This window comes from Candoia aspera, chromosome 1 (assembly GCF_035149785.1).
Source record: "Candoia aspera isolate rCanAsp1 chromosome 1, rCanAsp1.hap2, whole genome shotgun sequence".
NCBI lineage: Eukaryota > Metazoa > Chordata > Lepidosauria > Squamata > Boidae > Candoia > Candoia aspera.
Window position 1 is genome coordinate 124,366,569 of NC_086153.1, and position 17,300 is coordinate 124,383,868.

The window sequence follows — 17,300 nt, forward strand, 5'->3', positions numbered from 1 at the left end:
CATTTAATTCATATTCATTCAGCACTTCTTTATTCTTGACCTCATCTCTTCTTGTTTTACCATATGCACACTTCTTAAGTAATCAATTTCTACTGCATTCAGAGTTTCTCTTGAAATACACAACTCTCATTTCCCTGTAACAAAGTAGGCACATTCTATACATAGCCATTTTTTCACTTCTTTTGCCAAACATCCTTGCAACAGATCACATATTATCCACTACGTTACTACCATTAGTTGCATGTTTTAAAATTCTTCCATCCATATCTTACTTTAGTAATATATTTATTATATTGCTTTATTTATTATTCATTTTATTTTATTATCATATATTTATTCTACAAAGATACATGATCTTCTTGCTCTAGTTCTTCATCATTTATTTATAACCATTTATGTGACCCATCTTTATCTGCTCTTTAAAAGTAATTAAACAGTTACTCACCAAATATGAGTACCTCATTTGTTGTTGAGTCTTCAAATGACCCAATGTGGTGGTGAGGAGCTAGTGATGTGATCCACTATTTCCTTCTGCACATGTAAGACAGATACTCTAACAAGCTGTGGCAAATTGTTTGTAACTTAGCAAGCTTTGTATTCTAAATCTCTCCACATATGGACTTACAGTACCAATGAGTTGCTTAGCAAGCTTTGGGATTTCAATATTGCTTTTGCCTCTGAGCCTTTTATTTATATTGTTACTTGTACTAATTGAAGAGGACAACATGAGTTCTGTAATCTAATACCTGTTTTTTTTAATTGGGTAGGGAGTGGCTGCATACTAAAAATAATGTTTCCCATTAAAAAAATTCTTAGCAAAGGGTCAACTGAGTTAACAAGGTATGTCATCTGATCATCCCCAAGTGTAGAGATGATGCTTTATTTAAAATAACTCTGCCAGAGAGTCAACTGTCTGACGTTGTTAGGAACACAACTGAAGTCACTGATAAGATGAAGCCATCTCCAGGTGTTATTGTTTATATACCCTTTCTGTTAAGAAAAGTATAAAAAGGTGGCAAAAGTCCCAGACACTTTGAACCTTGATGTAGACTAAAGATCTGGGAAGAAAAGGTATTGCATAAATGCCAGCTCAAGGGGTCTGTCTACTGCCATTGCTTTGGTGTTCCTAGCAAGCGGAAGGGACATGAATTGGTATATCTTTTTCTCTGTAACTCTGTTAATATTTGTTCAATGAAATCCTTTTTGGCCTTTCACTTTGATTTGAGCCTGTTGTCTCCAAATCCTGAAGATCCTATTGGCTATCAGTTGACACACTGATTGTTGTATAATTTATCCCCAAATTCATTTGTTTCTTCCATTATCACCATTTTATTCATTCACAGCTATCACCAACCTATGGTTTCCTACTTTAATGTACAACTACAACTTAGATAGCATTGCTTGACATGCTTTGACACGTTATTATTTTCATTCATAATTAAGCCTACATCTTCAGTTCCTTGAATGCATTAATGGCTCCATGAAGACCAGACCACCTTAATTTAGATTTATGACATCCTTCCCCATTCTCTTACTTTTAAACCCATGGTGTCTCTCTTCTCATTTCATTTCATTAATTCATGCTTTTTACCATATACTCTTATGATCTGCATTGGAATCTTCCAAATGCATGGTCTTCACGAGATGGGCCCCCAGATATTGATCTCCAAAACTAATCATAGCTTTGGTCCATCTGGGTGTTTACATAATGCTTTTTCATAAGAGGATAAACTGTAAATTGTGTTACTACCTTTGTTGTACCTGTGCCACAAGTAGCATTCCCTGCTAATGGTAAGGACAGTACCAATCAGATTTGGCATATGTTAGACAGTTTGTCACAAGTGCAGTCAAAGTGCACTTTTACTTCAAGCATGTTCACATTATTTTATGGAATATAGAACCTCTAATCTAGAGACTATTTTGCAAGCCAATATACTGTTGCTCCATGACACCAACTTGGAGGTACATGCAGTGTACTGACACATACTCAGGATACAATCAACCATAAAACCAGATAAGCTGTTTGTTCCTTATCAGCATAAGGATAATGCAGTATACCTCCAATATAAACAAGGTTAGAAGGTGAACACATACGTATATAAAGAAAATAAAATGTTGCTCTTCAACTGGAAAGATGAAATTGCTTTATTATACAGTTTGTAGATTCAATACACTTGAATTTACAAGTCTATTCTATTATCTAAAAAGTTCTTTCCTGGCTTAGTAAATTTCCTCCCTTGCTAACCTATTTTCTTTGTTCATCCCAGTAAATCTAGTATAAATAGTAGTGCCCATTTTTTCCCACTCTTTCTTCTGCTTCTTGCAGCTAGGATGGTTCAGATATTTCAGAGATTTTCTACTGACTTGCACTCTAGTCAGTACTTTTTTTGACACTTTCTGGTACTGGACTCTGCTGCCTGCTTGGAGCTCCAGTGTTACCTCCAAATACGGCTTTTTTTTCCTCCTCAGGCTTCAGCTCTAGTCAGCTACTAATTCTGATCTTCAGGTCTTCTGCTGGAAGGTTTTTAGCTCTAAACTTGCTCATTCCACAACTCTGAGCTGTGTTCCTCCTTCAACTGATAAGCAGCTATCAACTGGCTTACCTATTCAATTTCCCATACTGTCAGTTTGAATCCCCTCAAACAGTCATACCTAAGGCAACCATAACTGGCTTAAGCCCAGTACACCATTTCAAAGTCAGACTTCTAGCCAATTTGATTTTATTACAGCCCCACAGAGAAATTATGTATGTATTATAACAAAACAAATAAATATAATTCCAATTCAGCATTTCATCTCTGCATGATTTCTTTATATATAAGTGTAAGTTTCAGTCAAGCTGAGTTAGCTTGTTATAGGTTACTTTACTCATTTTAGAAGACTTCAGGAACATCACATCTCCAGGCTGATAACTGTATGATGGAAAATCCATATGGGAAAAAGCTGAGATTAGTAACCCTGGGCAAATCTAAGTTATCCAGTACTAATGAAGAACAAATGGAAGTAAAGCTTGTCTCAATGAACAACATTTATGTAAAGTGAGAGGTACTGAAGCATTGAGATTACAGAGAATATACTGTATGTACCTCAGTGTGGGAATATTCAATTGTAGGAATTCTCTGAACATGGTTTTTCCATTTGCTAACATCTTATTATGTGTGTAGGTAACACCTTCAATGCTAAGTTCTTGAAGAAAATGTACTGAAGTATGTTAAGCATGATAATGAAATACTATCCACATTTCGGGGATTCTGAATTGAGCAAATTCATTTTATGGACTAATATCATGACTTAGTACATAAAATGAATTTGCTCAATTCAGAATCATCCATTATTTATTTTTATTTTTATTTTAGCTTGCAGCCTTAGAGCATACAGCTACATTAAAGTTCTTCTCTCCAGCCTGTAAAGAGTATGCTGGCATAAATTGCACTGCCTTCATGGATAATTCCCATTCTGCCTCTGTTACTTGGTTCAAGGAGATGGAAGAGCTCAGTTATAACAGCGAAGATAAGCAGTTTGTGAAAATTCCAAGTCAGGCTAAAGCTAAAGCGGATAATGTTAGTTAGTTAGTTAGTTAGTTAGTTAGTTAGTTAGTTAGTTATTTATTTATTTATTTATTTATTTATTTATTTATTTATTTATTTATTTCCAGTTTCCATGATATAGTATTAAGTATATACCTATCATTTTCAAGGAGAACACCAGGAATCACTACAAAGTCCTGAATCTCGTTGATAGGTTACAAAGAGATTGTGGAGTGAAGTCAAACAAGTTAAGGATTAATATGGAAAGAGGCTGCCAAGACTAAGAAACTAAGATCAGCTCTCCAGCAAGTCAGAAGACTATCAGAATTGATGCAATATGGCAAGCAGCAGAAAAATAATTGATAAAGGTTACAAGCAAGCTATGCCAGCAAATCTGGAGAATGACACAATCACACTGTGGAATGTTCTTGTGAAAATGAAAATCCAAGAATATTTCATTGTGCTCGTGTGAATCCTATGTACAGAACAGGAAGCCACAGTCCAGATGGAACATGGCCAAATAGACTGGCTCCAGGTCAGTAAAGGAGTGAGACTAGGCTGTGTGCTTTCACCTTATTAATCCAAGCTATATGCTGAATATATATTGATGGAGGTTGGATTGGGAGAAGATGAGTATGGCTTTAAAACTGGATAAAGAAACATCAATATTCTGCACTATGTTGATGACACTTCTCTGATAGCTGAAAATGCAAATGATCTGCAGGCTGCAGTCATGAATGTATAGCTATTGGTGCAGGAGTAAGAAAATCATAGTGCTGTTCCTCTTTTCAAAGGAATGATAATTTCTTCTGAGTGCTGGGCCCTACAGTTAATTTCTTCCCCTTAGGAGCAGATGACAGAGGGGAAGAATTAGGTTCCACCGGGCATTTGGTTAAATATTCAACCTTCCCTTAAGACTTTTTATGTTTAAGTGTTTTGGGTTTTAGGTGCAAATGGTTTCATGCTTTGTTATTCCTAGTCCATGGAGGAGGTCTATTCTTTTTTTTTTTCCAGAGCAGATTTGGGAGGGAAGCAAAGGGGGGTACAGAGGAAGAAGCATTCTGCAAATATTGTTTCTATTCTTTGGCCAATGGAAAAGAATCTCTGTCCCTAGGAAATTTTTGTTGGTTGCAACTTCTGGATAAATTCATAGATAAGTGCAGGTTGCTGTTCTGAAGTATTTTCTTGACAGAACTATAACCAGCAGGAATCATATTTCTGAGTTTTCTACAATGTGTCATGTTCATCGTTCCAATGGTTTGCATACATCGTAACGTTTCGCATGTCATGTTTCTGATCCGTGTCTATCATCTGCGGGGTGGGGAATTCCAGCCCTGCCAGGGTGTTATCTCTGTGCTGCCCTGAAGGAATGTGTGTTTGGGTTATGAAATGTACTCAAGGTTGCTTTCCCAGGCAGATGTGTGACGCTTGCCAATGCTGGGAGGGGGTGGTTGCGATGCTGGGGTGGGGGTGGGATCAGCTTGGAGGCGAGGGTTTTTAGTTTGTATTTGGCGCGCTTTTGCTTATTCTCAGCTTTCTTCGTATTTGCATACTATCCTTTCAATAAATCAGTTTTATTCACTAATCCCTGGTGAGACTGACTTCGTTGGGATAAGGCAATCATTACATAAAGCTGAGAATCATCAAAAAAATTATCCTGCTAGCCCCTAGCCAGTTTACCTGTGACGGGGAGCGCTAGCGATGTCTGTACTATGAGAAGCCGAGTGGATTGAAGAGGAGCTGGACACCACGATGGTGCGGGTGGCCCGGAGCACCTGCATGGAGAGGGCGGCATGCCGAGAACAGCTGGGTCTACAACCTGGTGAGCAGTTGGTAACGTCAGAAACGACGGGCACGTCAGGGGCCGAATATAGAATGGGGGATGAGGACGAGGACTCCGCTGTAGGGGATGCCCAAGAGGTCCAGAAACCAGGACCTCTGTTGTCACCCACAGTGGTAGTGGTAACCGATGAGGCCGAAGAATCGGTCACCCCCGCGCGAATGAAGGCTTTAGAGGAGAAGTTGGAGTCCTTGGCGGTGATGCTAAAGGAAAGCCGTAGAAAGTCGGGGTCAGCTGAGGGAAGACGAAAGGGCGCTAGGGATCAGAGGGCCAACCCTGAGTCACCACCCCCATCTCCGCGGGGAAGAGGTCGGACTCGCTTCCGACAGTCAGCGAAAGGGAGGAGGACCCTAGACATTACTGGAAAAGCCGAACCTCTGGAGGCGGCGAGACCCCCCCCCCCTTTCCGGTGAAGTTTGATGGCGACCCTACGAAGCTGTCTTTCTTCATTACCAATGCTAATAGCTACATGGAGGACTGGGAGCAGAGCTTCCGCTCTGAGAGGGGGAAAATCAATGCCATTGCAAATAGGCTAAAGGGGAGGGCGGTGGATTGGTACGTCCAGCTGTGCCAAGCAGAGGCCCCAGGGTTAGAAGACTTCGAGGAGTCCCTGTGGGCGCTAAAACAACACTTTGAAGACCCTCTGGCACAAGAAAGGGCGAAACGGGCTCTGAAGAATCTTGCCCAAGGGTCACTTTCAGTGGCAGACTACGTGTTAGAATTCAAAGCACTGGCCGGAAAAGTTGAGGATTGGTCCCAGTCTACCCTAGTAGAGCTGTTTAAAGATGGGCTGGAAACTGAGGTCCTTCAGTGGGCTCTGGGGCGTGATGACCCAAAGACTTTGTATGGGTGGATTCAACTAGCGGGCAATGCTGAAAACGCTCTGGAAACCTTTGCGCATCGCAAGGCGGTAAAGCAAGGCAAAACCATCAAAAGCGCCCACGCTCCAATCTCTTCAGGATGACCCAGCCAGCGTTCGTGGGAGGAGCAGAGGGAACGTCACTTTGGCAAGGGGCAATGTCTGCGCTGCGGGAAGGAAGGACACCGAGCAGCAGCGTGCCCAAAAAGACGAGCCGAGGATCACCCAGCTAAACCGGCTGGGAAGTCGCCATCCCTACCAAGGAAGATGAAAGCCGCCCTGGCCAAGGCGGAACCTGAAGGCATCCCCTTCTTTGGAGAAGAGAGGGGACAGAAGACCGAGGAGCCGGCGGGAAACACCAGCCACCTGCTTTGAAGGGCGCCGTGGGGCAGGTGGAAGTAGAAGAAGATGGGCGCGACCATGTTTCGGTGAGTGGGGATTTCCCTACCCTGACCGTTAGAGTGAAGTTGGGGTCCAGCACCCGAACTATAGAACTGTGGGCCATGATTGATTCGGGGTGTTCACGGTCCTTGATGCACCCCAACATGGTTACTGCGTTGGGGTTACCCACGTTCCCTTTAAAGCAGCCGATGATCTTTACCCAGTTGGACGGGACCATGGCAGGGGGGAAACCAGTTACCCACTCTACCGGGATGGTTGCATTGCAAATGGGCAGCCATTGGGAAAAAATTACCGTTTATTGTGGCACTGGTAGGGCGACCTTTGGTCATCTTAGGGATGCCCTGGTTTGTACGGCAAAATCCCTCCATAAACTGGGTGCATCGAACGGTGACGTTCACAGATGGATTTTATAAAGCCCCTGCTAAGGACCAACTAGACGACAGCGAGGTGGGATGGGCAGCAACCACTTCTCTGCAAGTCCTCGAGCCGCTGGAAGGACTGCCGGAGCAATACCAGGACTTTGCAGATGTGTTTGGTGAAAAAGAGGCGGACCGGCTGCCGCCTCATCGCAAAACTGACTGTGCCATAGAATTTGTTTCTAATGTGAAATTGCCTAGTCCCAAAATTTATTCTATGACCCAGAAGGAGCTGGCAACACTACGAGAGTTCATTGACAAAAATCTAGCTAGGGGTTTCATTGAACCAGCCAGCTCTCCAGTAGGCGCACCTGTACTGTTTCGACCAAAGAAGGATGGCACTTTGAGACTGTGTACAGATTTCCGTGGGCTCAATGCAGTATCGATATTAAATAAATATCCTTTGCCCCTGATAAAATATATGCTAACACATCTGGCAAAGGGAAAGATATTCTCTAAGCTGGACTTGAGGGAGGCGTATTTCCGTATTCACATATGGGAGGGGGATGAATGGAAAACTGCGTTTAATTGTCCTTTGGGTGCTTTTCAATATAAAGTGTTACCATTTGGATTGGCGGGGGCGCCAGGGGTTTTTATGCAACTGATCAATGAGGTCTTGCATGACCACCTATTTAAAGGGGTGTTGGTGTATTTAGATGATGTTTTAATATATACTGAAATGATGGAAGAGCATGTATATCTAGTCAGACAAGTACTAAGCAAACTGAGAAAGGCGGAACTGTATGCTAAACTGTCTAAATGTGCATTTCATAAATCGCAAATTGATTATCTGGGCTATAGGATTTCAGATAAGGGAATTGAAATGGATCCTGCTAAAATTGAAGCCATTTTGGCATGGGAGCCGCCATGCACACGTAGGCAGCTACAAAGTCTCCTTGGATTCGCGAATTTCTATTGGCCCTTCATCCAGGGGTTCACGGAAATAGTGCTACCCCTCACTGAGTTGCTCAAAACTAAAGGTTTGGGAGATACACAGAGGGTGAAAAATCCGGGAGCGCTGCTAAAATGGACACCCGCATGCCAGAGGGCTTTTGAGACCCTTAAACAACTGTTTACATCCGAACCTATTCTGCAACATCCTGATCCTGACAAACCATTTGTAGTACAGGTGGACGCTTCTGATTTCTCTATTGGAGCTCTGTTATTGCAAAAGGACAACCTCGGACAGTGAAAGCCATGTGCTTACCTCTCCCGTAAATTTTCAGAGACAGAAAGGAGATGGCACGTTTGGGAGAAAGAGGCTTTTGCTGTTAAAGCTGCTTTGGAAAGCTGCCGTCACTTATTGGAGGGGGCTACCCACCCTTTCGAGGTTTGGACTGATCATAAAAACCTGGAGGCACTGACTGCGTCTCGTAAACTGAGCCCAAAACAAATTAGGTGGGCTCAATTCTTTAGTCGTTTTGACTTTAAACTGACATTTATACCTGGGAAAACCAACTTCCTGGCTGATGCACTATCGCGCCAGCCTCAGGATGCCAGTACTGTGCCAGATGTAGTGGGAACTCTCTGGACAGAGCCCCAAATGAGTCTGGCAGCTGTGACTCGCAGCCAAACTCGAGCGCAGCAAACAGACGCTTCGGTTTCACCTCGCTTGCCTGTTCCCTCAGACTTGCAACAACAGTTTCTTTCCGAACTGAAAACTGACACTTGGTTGCAAGCAAACCTCAACGAGGTCACTTTTAAACAGGCTTTTGCATGGAAGCATGATTGTCTCTATGTGCCTGAGGCTTTACGCAAAACCATTCTGTCATGATCCCATGATGGCAGATTGGCTGGACATTTTGGGTTTGGGAAGACCCTTCATCTGGTTAGGCGCCAGTTCTGGTGGCCAATGCTCAGGCGCAACATTAAAGAATACGTCAGTTCCTGCCCAGTATGTGCTGCTTCTAAACGAAAAGTGGGAAAGCCCCAGGGCTTGTTACAACCTGTGGCTAATCCTTCCCGCCCCTGGGAGGAGATCTCTATGGACTTCATCATTGATTTACCTCCTAGCCAGAGGAAAACTGTCATTTGTGTGGTAAAAGATTTTTTCTCTAAACAAGCCCATTTCATCCCATGTACCTCCATCCCATCTGCGCAGCAGCTGGCCCGCCTCTTCATTGTACACGTGCACAAAATTCATGGATGCCCCGCCCGCTTGGTGATGGACAGGGGCACACAATTCATGTCCAAGTTTTGGTGGGAATTTATGAAATTACTGGGTACTAACCAGGCATTGTCAACTGCGTCGCACCCGGAGACTGACGGAAATACGGAGGCGGTCAATTCTACACTTGAACAATATTTGCGTGCTTTTGTCAATTATCAGCAAGATGATTGGGTTGACCTCCTACCATTTGCTGAAGTTGCCTACAACAATGCCGTTCATCAAAGCACTGGCCAGGTGCCTTTCCATACCGTTTTTGGCCGTGACTTTGTCCCGATCCCAGAACTGCCTCAGCCAGCCTCCCCCCCCCCTCTTCACCTGCTGATTGGGCTGCACGCCTGGCAGCTGCCTGGCCGAAAATACAACAGGCACTTACTGATGTCCAAGCCACCTATAAACGGCATGCAGATTCCAAACGGTCCTCCTCACCATCTTTTCAAGTGGGTGATAAGGTATATCTTTCCACCAAATTCATCAAGTCTACACAACCTTCAAAAAAGTTGGCACCTAAATTTATTGGTCCTTTTTCTATTGTTGCTCAAATTAATCCTGTTACTTTTAAATTGGATTGGCCTGCAAATCTTAAACGCTTGCACCCTGTGTTTCATTGCAGCCTCCTTAAGTCTTTCAACGAATCAGCCCGCTGGCATCCACAACCTCCCCCTCCTGCACCTATCATGATTGATGGTCAGCAACACTTTGAAGTCAGAGAAATCCTGGATTCCCGACGATGTCGTTCTGTCTTACAATACCTGGTTCGCTGGAAGCATTTCCCCCATCCTGAGTGGGTTGCTGCCCACGATGTTTACTCCCCTATTCTGGTTGCCCATTTCCACGCTGCTTATCCCGATAAACCTGCTCCTTGATTTCGTTTCGTTTCTTTAAGGGGGGCGATATGTCATGTTCATTGTTCCAATGGTTTGCATACATCGTAACGTTTCGCATGTCATGTTACTGATCCGTGTCTATCATCTGCGGGGTGGGGAATTCCAGCCCTGCCAGGGTGTTATCTCTGTGCTGCCCTGAAGGAATGTGTGTTTGGGTTATGACATGTATTCAAGGTTACTTTCCCAGGCAGATGTGTGACGCTTGCCAACGCTGGGAGGGGGTGGTTGCGATGCTGGGGTGAGGGGTGGGATCGGCTTGGAGGCGAGGGTTTTTAGTTTGTATTTGGCGCACTTTTGCTTATTCTCAGCTTTCTTCATATTTGCATACTATCCTTTCAATAAATCAGTTTTATTCACTAATCCCTGGTGAGACTGACTTCGTTGGGATAAGGCATTCATTACACAATGTGGATGCAGGTCTGTAATTTGGTAGATGTTTAGTGTATTTTTTTTTCTCTAAATAGGGAAGATTATTATTCCAATGACACTTCAAATTCACATTTAAATATAATAATATCCATAGTTACATTGATGGCTGTTGAAGATTGCATGATCTGGCAGATAACGTTTTTTGCAGATCATGCTTTGTTGGGATGAGGACAGGCCACAGCAGGAGATTTAATAGCTGGATAATCTTTTTGCTACAGGGTGCAGTATGCAGGGCAGAAATTGTAATGACTTGCAAAAATTACAAGAGGACAAGCTCTTTCTACTGTGCCTTGGAATACTCTGAAAAGATAAAGAATTCTTTTTAGAAATCTTGAAGGTGGCTTTCAGGATACATTACTAAAGATAGTAAAACCAGGTTTCCAGGAATGTCATACAAAGTAAGTAAAATTCCAGTGAAATACAAATCTTAACCATTCATTCAAGACCACTTTCATGTCATACTGAAATCTGGTATGATGTGCTGTAGTAATGATAGTATAATGAAGATCCAACTAATTAGATTCTGAAAGCTGAAATGCAGTATTATAGTCACAGGCAGAAAGGAAGCAAGCAAGCAAACAAGCCCAAGGATTCGAACAGTACTGAGAATGTGAAGAAAAATGGCTGACCTTAGAATAATGAACTGAGAAGTCATTAAATGCATCTGAAGCTTACTAAAAGCATCAGATAAAGGAAAGATAGTATTAAGTATTTGTAAAATAAGCTTTGAATAATTAGAATGCATTGTGAAAGGGGAAAAAGTAGGGAAAAAATCACCTTTTCATTTTCAGAACTTTTCATAACAGTTCTTCTTTAATTAAAAAAAATGAAGCAAAGTTTAGAGGACACAATTATGATCTGTGTAAATGTAAAAAAAAAAGCATGTTTAGTTAGATTACTTTGTTTTGCCATATAAGGTGAATCATTTATTTATTTTATTTGTTTAAAAGATTTGTATGGCCATCCATCTTAAAACAACTCTTGGTGGCTCACAACAGCAATAAAACCAGTAACTATAAAACATAACCATAAAACAATAAAACAGTAAGATGATCAAACAAAAACAAAACCCCTGTGCCTTAATCCTCCCCATAGGATGCCCCACAGCAAGCTCCTATTACCCTCATTCCTATCCTATCCTATCCTATCCTATCCTATCCTATCCTATCCTATCCTATCCTGTCATGAGTACTGATGGCGAGCAGGAGGGGGCCTCTATCCAGGGGGGAAAATGCATGCATAGTACTGAGGAGTTAAGCAGCCATTCAAAGAGACACAGATCAGACCCGCCTTGACTTTTGGGGTTTATCTGTCTGGGTTTTTCCCACGCTTCTTCAGTTTGTTAGGATTTTCTGTCTAATGTAGCAGTAATAAACACTAGAGACCTATTCCTCGTCTCAGCGTGATTCCTGACTGTTAGGACATATCCTATCCTATCCTATCATATCCTATCCCAGCGCCTGGGTAAAAAGCCAGATCTTGATGGCCTTACGGAAGGCTAAAAGGGTGGGGCCCCGCCAAATTGCCAGGGGGAGGGTGTTTCATAAGGTAGGGGCAGCCACAGAAAAGACACGCTTCCAAGGTCCCATTAGGTGGCAGGATTTCAGGGAAGGGATCTGTAATGTATCTGGAGTATATCCCTATCTGATCTAGTGGGATAGGCAGATATTCTTAGGGAGAGGTGGTCCCACAAATAACCAGGTCCCGTGTCATGTAGGGCTTTAAAGGTGATAACCAGCACCTTGATTTGCACCTGGAAGGAAACTGGGAGGCAGTGCAGCTTATGCAATAGAGGTGTAATGTGGGTGAAACTATGAACATCCAATAGTGTGCATGCCACTGCATTCTGGACCAGTTGTAACTTCTGCATAGTCTTCAAGGGCAGCCCCATGTAAAGCACATTGCAGTAATCCAGGTGGGAAGCGACTACTGTGTGGGTGACTTCACCCACAAGACCTCCCTGCCTGGAAAGGGCGCAATTGGCACACAAGACGGATCTGTGCAAAGGCCCCCATAGCCACGGCTGCCACCTGCTCATCAAGGAGCTTCTGAGTGTCCATGAGGACCCCCAAATTGTGCACCAGCTCAGTTTGGGGAAGTGCAACCCCATCCAGAGTCAAAGATGACAAGTCACCAGACCCTGGGAGGCCAAAAACCCAGAGCCAGTCTGCCTTGCCAGGGTTGAGCTGAAGTCAGTTCCTCCTCATCCAGACCCTTACAGCCTCCAGGCACTTGGTCAGCACCTCAATAACATCACCTGCCTGGCCAGGGGTACAGATATATCACTCTGCTGATGATACCATACCACATGCTGTCAGATGACTTCACCCAGCAGTTTCCTGTAGATGTTAAAGAGGAGAGGGGAGAGACCCAAGCACTGAGGCACCCCATGTTATGGGGGCCTAGGGTTCGACCTCTCATCACCCACCAACACCAACTGAAACCAGCCACAGAGAAAAGAGGATAACCACCACAAAATGGTGTCTCCCACTTCCAAACTCCAGAGTCAGTCCAGAAGGATATATTGTGGTCAATGCTATTAAAAACCACCAAGAGATCCAGGAGAGCCAGGAGAGTTGAACCACCCAACCTGAGCCCTCCAAAGGTCATCAGTAAGTGTGACCAATGCTGTCTCAGAGCTATACCCTGGGCTGAACCCAGACTGAAAAGGATCCAGATAATCTGCTTCATCCAGGGGCCTCTAAAGCTGCATGCCAACCACCCTCTCAACAATTTTCCCCCAAAAAGGAAGGTTGGAAATTAGATGAAAGGTGTCTAACATGGCTGGGTCCAAGGATGACCTCTTGAGAAGAGGGTGCACCTTCAAGGCCGATGGTACCATCCCCTCCAGCAAAAAGGCATTAACCACTGCTTGGACCCTGTCCCCAAGATCAAATGGCTCAAACTCCTATCAGATAACAGGGTTCAGATGAGTCTCAGTCAGTTCCAAAGGATCTGCCTAGCCAGACTCCAACTCTGAGCAAAGTCAAGTAAATACCTAACAGATGCCAAGAATATCCCTCATGCTGGCCCTGAAGGAGCTCCTCTGGCTCCTCCTTACCCAGGAGGGACCTGGTCACCCAAAACAGGGCTGCTGGACACCTATCTGCAGATACAATAAGGGCGGAAAAATAAGAACACTTTGCCATAAGGTAAGTCCTAATATAGGCTCTTATCTATGCTTAGTCAGCTTCATTCTTTTTCTTCCTCCAGTGGTGCTCTAGGCATCTCTTGCATTGCTTCATCTCTGGAGCTGCTTGGTAAAAGATGAGATCTATGAGGTCTCAGCTCTATGAGATCCACGTGAACAGAAAGTCCACAATCCATTGCCCTGTCACCTACTCATTCCAAGCAGCAATGACGGCATTGGCTGAACTATATGCCAGGGCTTTGGGAAAAACCCCAAGATCCCTCTAAAACCACACTGGGTCCATCAGGTACTGGATGGGCTAATCTAATAGGCCCCATCTCCCTGCAGTGAGGGACAGCTGCTGAGAACTCTAGGGCCAACAGGGAGTGGTCTGTCCATGGCAGGGGACTGATGTTAACATCCCCAAAATCAGATCATGGCAGCACTGCTCCGAGGCAAACACCAGACCCAGTGTGTGGCCCCCCATGTGAGCTGGGCCATGAATAAGTTGAACCAAGTCTATGGCTGCCATGGTGGCCATGAACTTCTTTTTTTTTTTTTTGTAAAGCTTTATTAATTTTCAAGTTATAATTAAAACACAAATTACCAAACAGATAGAATACAAGTCTAAAAAAGAAACAAGAGAAACTAAAACAGTACAAAAATAGAAAAACATAAAAACAGGAGACTTCCGACCTTCTCCAACACAGATATAAAAGTACAAAGAAGTTAATATCTTGCTATTAATTAAACATTTAGTAACATTATTTCTGTAAAATCAAACCATTTAATCATCAAAACCCAAAATAAGAACTTCATTTTTTTCCGTTACAAGCAAATAGTCCAAAAGTGGCTTCCAAATAGAAACAAATCCAGTCACAGTATCCTTATCAATGCTGTCAGTTTAGCCATTTGCGCCAGTTCCATTAACTTAATCATCCAGTCCTCCATTGAGGGAATTTGTGCATCCTTCCATCTTTGAGCGTATAAAAGTCTTGCTGCTGTTATCATATATAAGAACCGAGTTCCATGTTGCTTCTCAAGCTGTTGGTCCATCAAACCTAAGAGAAACAGCTCCAGTTTCAATTGAAAGTCCACTTTAACAATCTTATTATTCAAAACACATATCTGATTCCAGAATTTCTTAGCTTTTCCTCAAGTTCACCATAAATGACAGAAAGTTCCTTCACCCCTGTAAACAGTTCCAATAAACATTTTATACCCCGTTATACATTTTGGCAACTTATCAGGAGTTAAATACCAAACGGTATATCATTTTATAATAATTATCTTTCAAAAGATAATTCAGAATAAATTGCATACCTTTGTTCCACATATTCTCCCATTGTTCAAGCATAATATTATAGCCAAAATTCTTAGCCCATTCAATCATACAATTTTTAACACATTCATCTCCTAAATTCAATTGCAACAACATTTTACACATTTTCTTAATAAGATGCTCATTGTTTGTACAAAATTCCATTTCAAATTGTGTTTTTCATGAACAAAATTATATTCTTTCTTATCCAGATTAAACTGTTCTGACAATTGTGCATAATTAAACCAGTGACAAATATGACCTTCCAATTCTAGTTGTTCCCTTAAGTTTAGGTATCCCTTCTTCAAAATTCAGCAAATCTTCATATCTCAACCAGCTTGGTTTGCCTGCCATCTCTCTTCTAAAAAACTTTCTTGAGGGGAGAACCACATAGGTACTTTAGGAGATAATATTGATTTATATTTATTCCAAACCCTCAATATGGCACACCTAACAAAATGATTTTTAAAATCTTTATTAACTTTAGCTTTATCATACCACAAGTAGACCAAATTGGAGATCATATCCTTCTAATTCCAATAATTGCTTGTCCTTCAGAGTCACCCAATCCTTCATCCATAGCAAACAGCAGGCAACAAAATACAATTTCAAATCAGGCAAACCTAGACCTCCTTGTTCTTTGGCATCTTGTAACAATTTGTACTTGATTCTTGGTTTCTTCCCTTGCCAAATGAACTTAGAGATATCTTTCTGCCATTTTTTAAAAGGTAAATCTGTTGTCAAAATCAGTATTGTCTGGAACAAAAACAACATTCTAGGCAAAACATTCATCTTAATCATGGATACCCAACCTATCATTGACAGTTGTAATTTTTCCCACCTTAACAAGTCTTTCTTAACATCACTCCACAATTTAACCTAGTTATTCTGAAACAACATACAATTTGTGTTTGATAATGTCACCACCAAGTATTTGACCTTTTTTTTCAATTATAAAACCAGTCTTACCCATCAACATTTCTTGATTGTGTGTAGTCATACACACAATCAACATCCTTGATCAACATCCTTGTTTTTTGTTTATTTACTTTAAGTCCAGCTAATGACCCAAATTCCTTTAATTTCTTCATCAAATGTTCAACAATATTCAAAGGGTCTTGTAATATTAAAACTAAATCATCAGCAAAGGCCCTCAGTTTGAAGACCTCCTTCTTTATCTTCAAACCCTTTATTTGATCATCTTGTCTAATGTCTCTATTCAGGACTTCCAAAACTAGGATAAAGAGTAAAGGCAACTAAGGACATCCTTGCCTTGTTCCTTTCTGTATATGACAAGGCTCAGTGAAATCGCCATTTACAATAATACATGCTTTTTGAGGTACATAAATTGATTTAATTCCTTGAATAAAATTATCTCCAAAATCCATATTTGCCTGAGCCCTAAAATGCCATGCTGCCAGGTCTACTTGTGAAGCTAATTTGCAAAGAGATGCTGTTCAAAACACCATTCCCACTGGAAGCCCAGTGGCCATGAACTTCTGTGCTGCCTCAGACCCCAGGCCCAGAGGTGGCAGGTTGAAACCCTCCAGAACCATAAGCTTGGAGAACTCTACTGCTGGCTCAGACACAAAGTTCAGGAGCACAGGGAGGGATGTAGCTACACTGCAGGGAGGAAGGTAACTGAGCAGCAGTCCCCACTGATCCTTATGGCCCATCCTCACAAAATGGGTCTCATATCCAGTGATGTCTGGGACAGGGCCCCTAGTGGCCATCAGAGTCTCCCAAATAACAACTGCCACATCCCCACCCCTGCCCCAGAGTTACAGCTGATGCCACACTCAAAACCCAGGAAGGGCACATTTCAAAGAGGGGAATCTCCCCGTCAGTGTCCGACCAGGTCTTGGTGATACAAGCCACATTGGCTCCTCTCTCCACAATCAGGTTGTGAATAAGGTGAGCTTTATGGCAGATTGACCTGGCATTAAGCAGCAGCAGCTGAAGACCAGAGCCACCAAAGCTCTGGAAACCAGGTCCTGGAGCTTGGCACAGAGGGCCAGGATGCAGTACCAGTATTAAATACTGGGGCCACCTTCCCCGTGTCTCCTGCCATACATTCCCATGTCCATCACGCAATGTACCATCTCCCTTCTCTCCCTCTGTAGCTCCCTTTCTCCCCAGCCTCCCATCCCCAAGGCACTGGGAGCCATCCACATCCAACCTAAACAATCTAGACAGACAGACTCTGCTCAGTTTCCAGTGCATCAGTAACACACTTAGCGCCTCCACCCAAGCAGACCCTTCATACCTAAACACCTCACCCAAACCTTCCTTTACACAACTCTCCAGTACCCCAAATCAGAC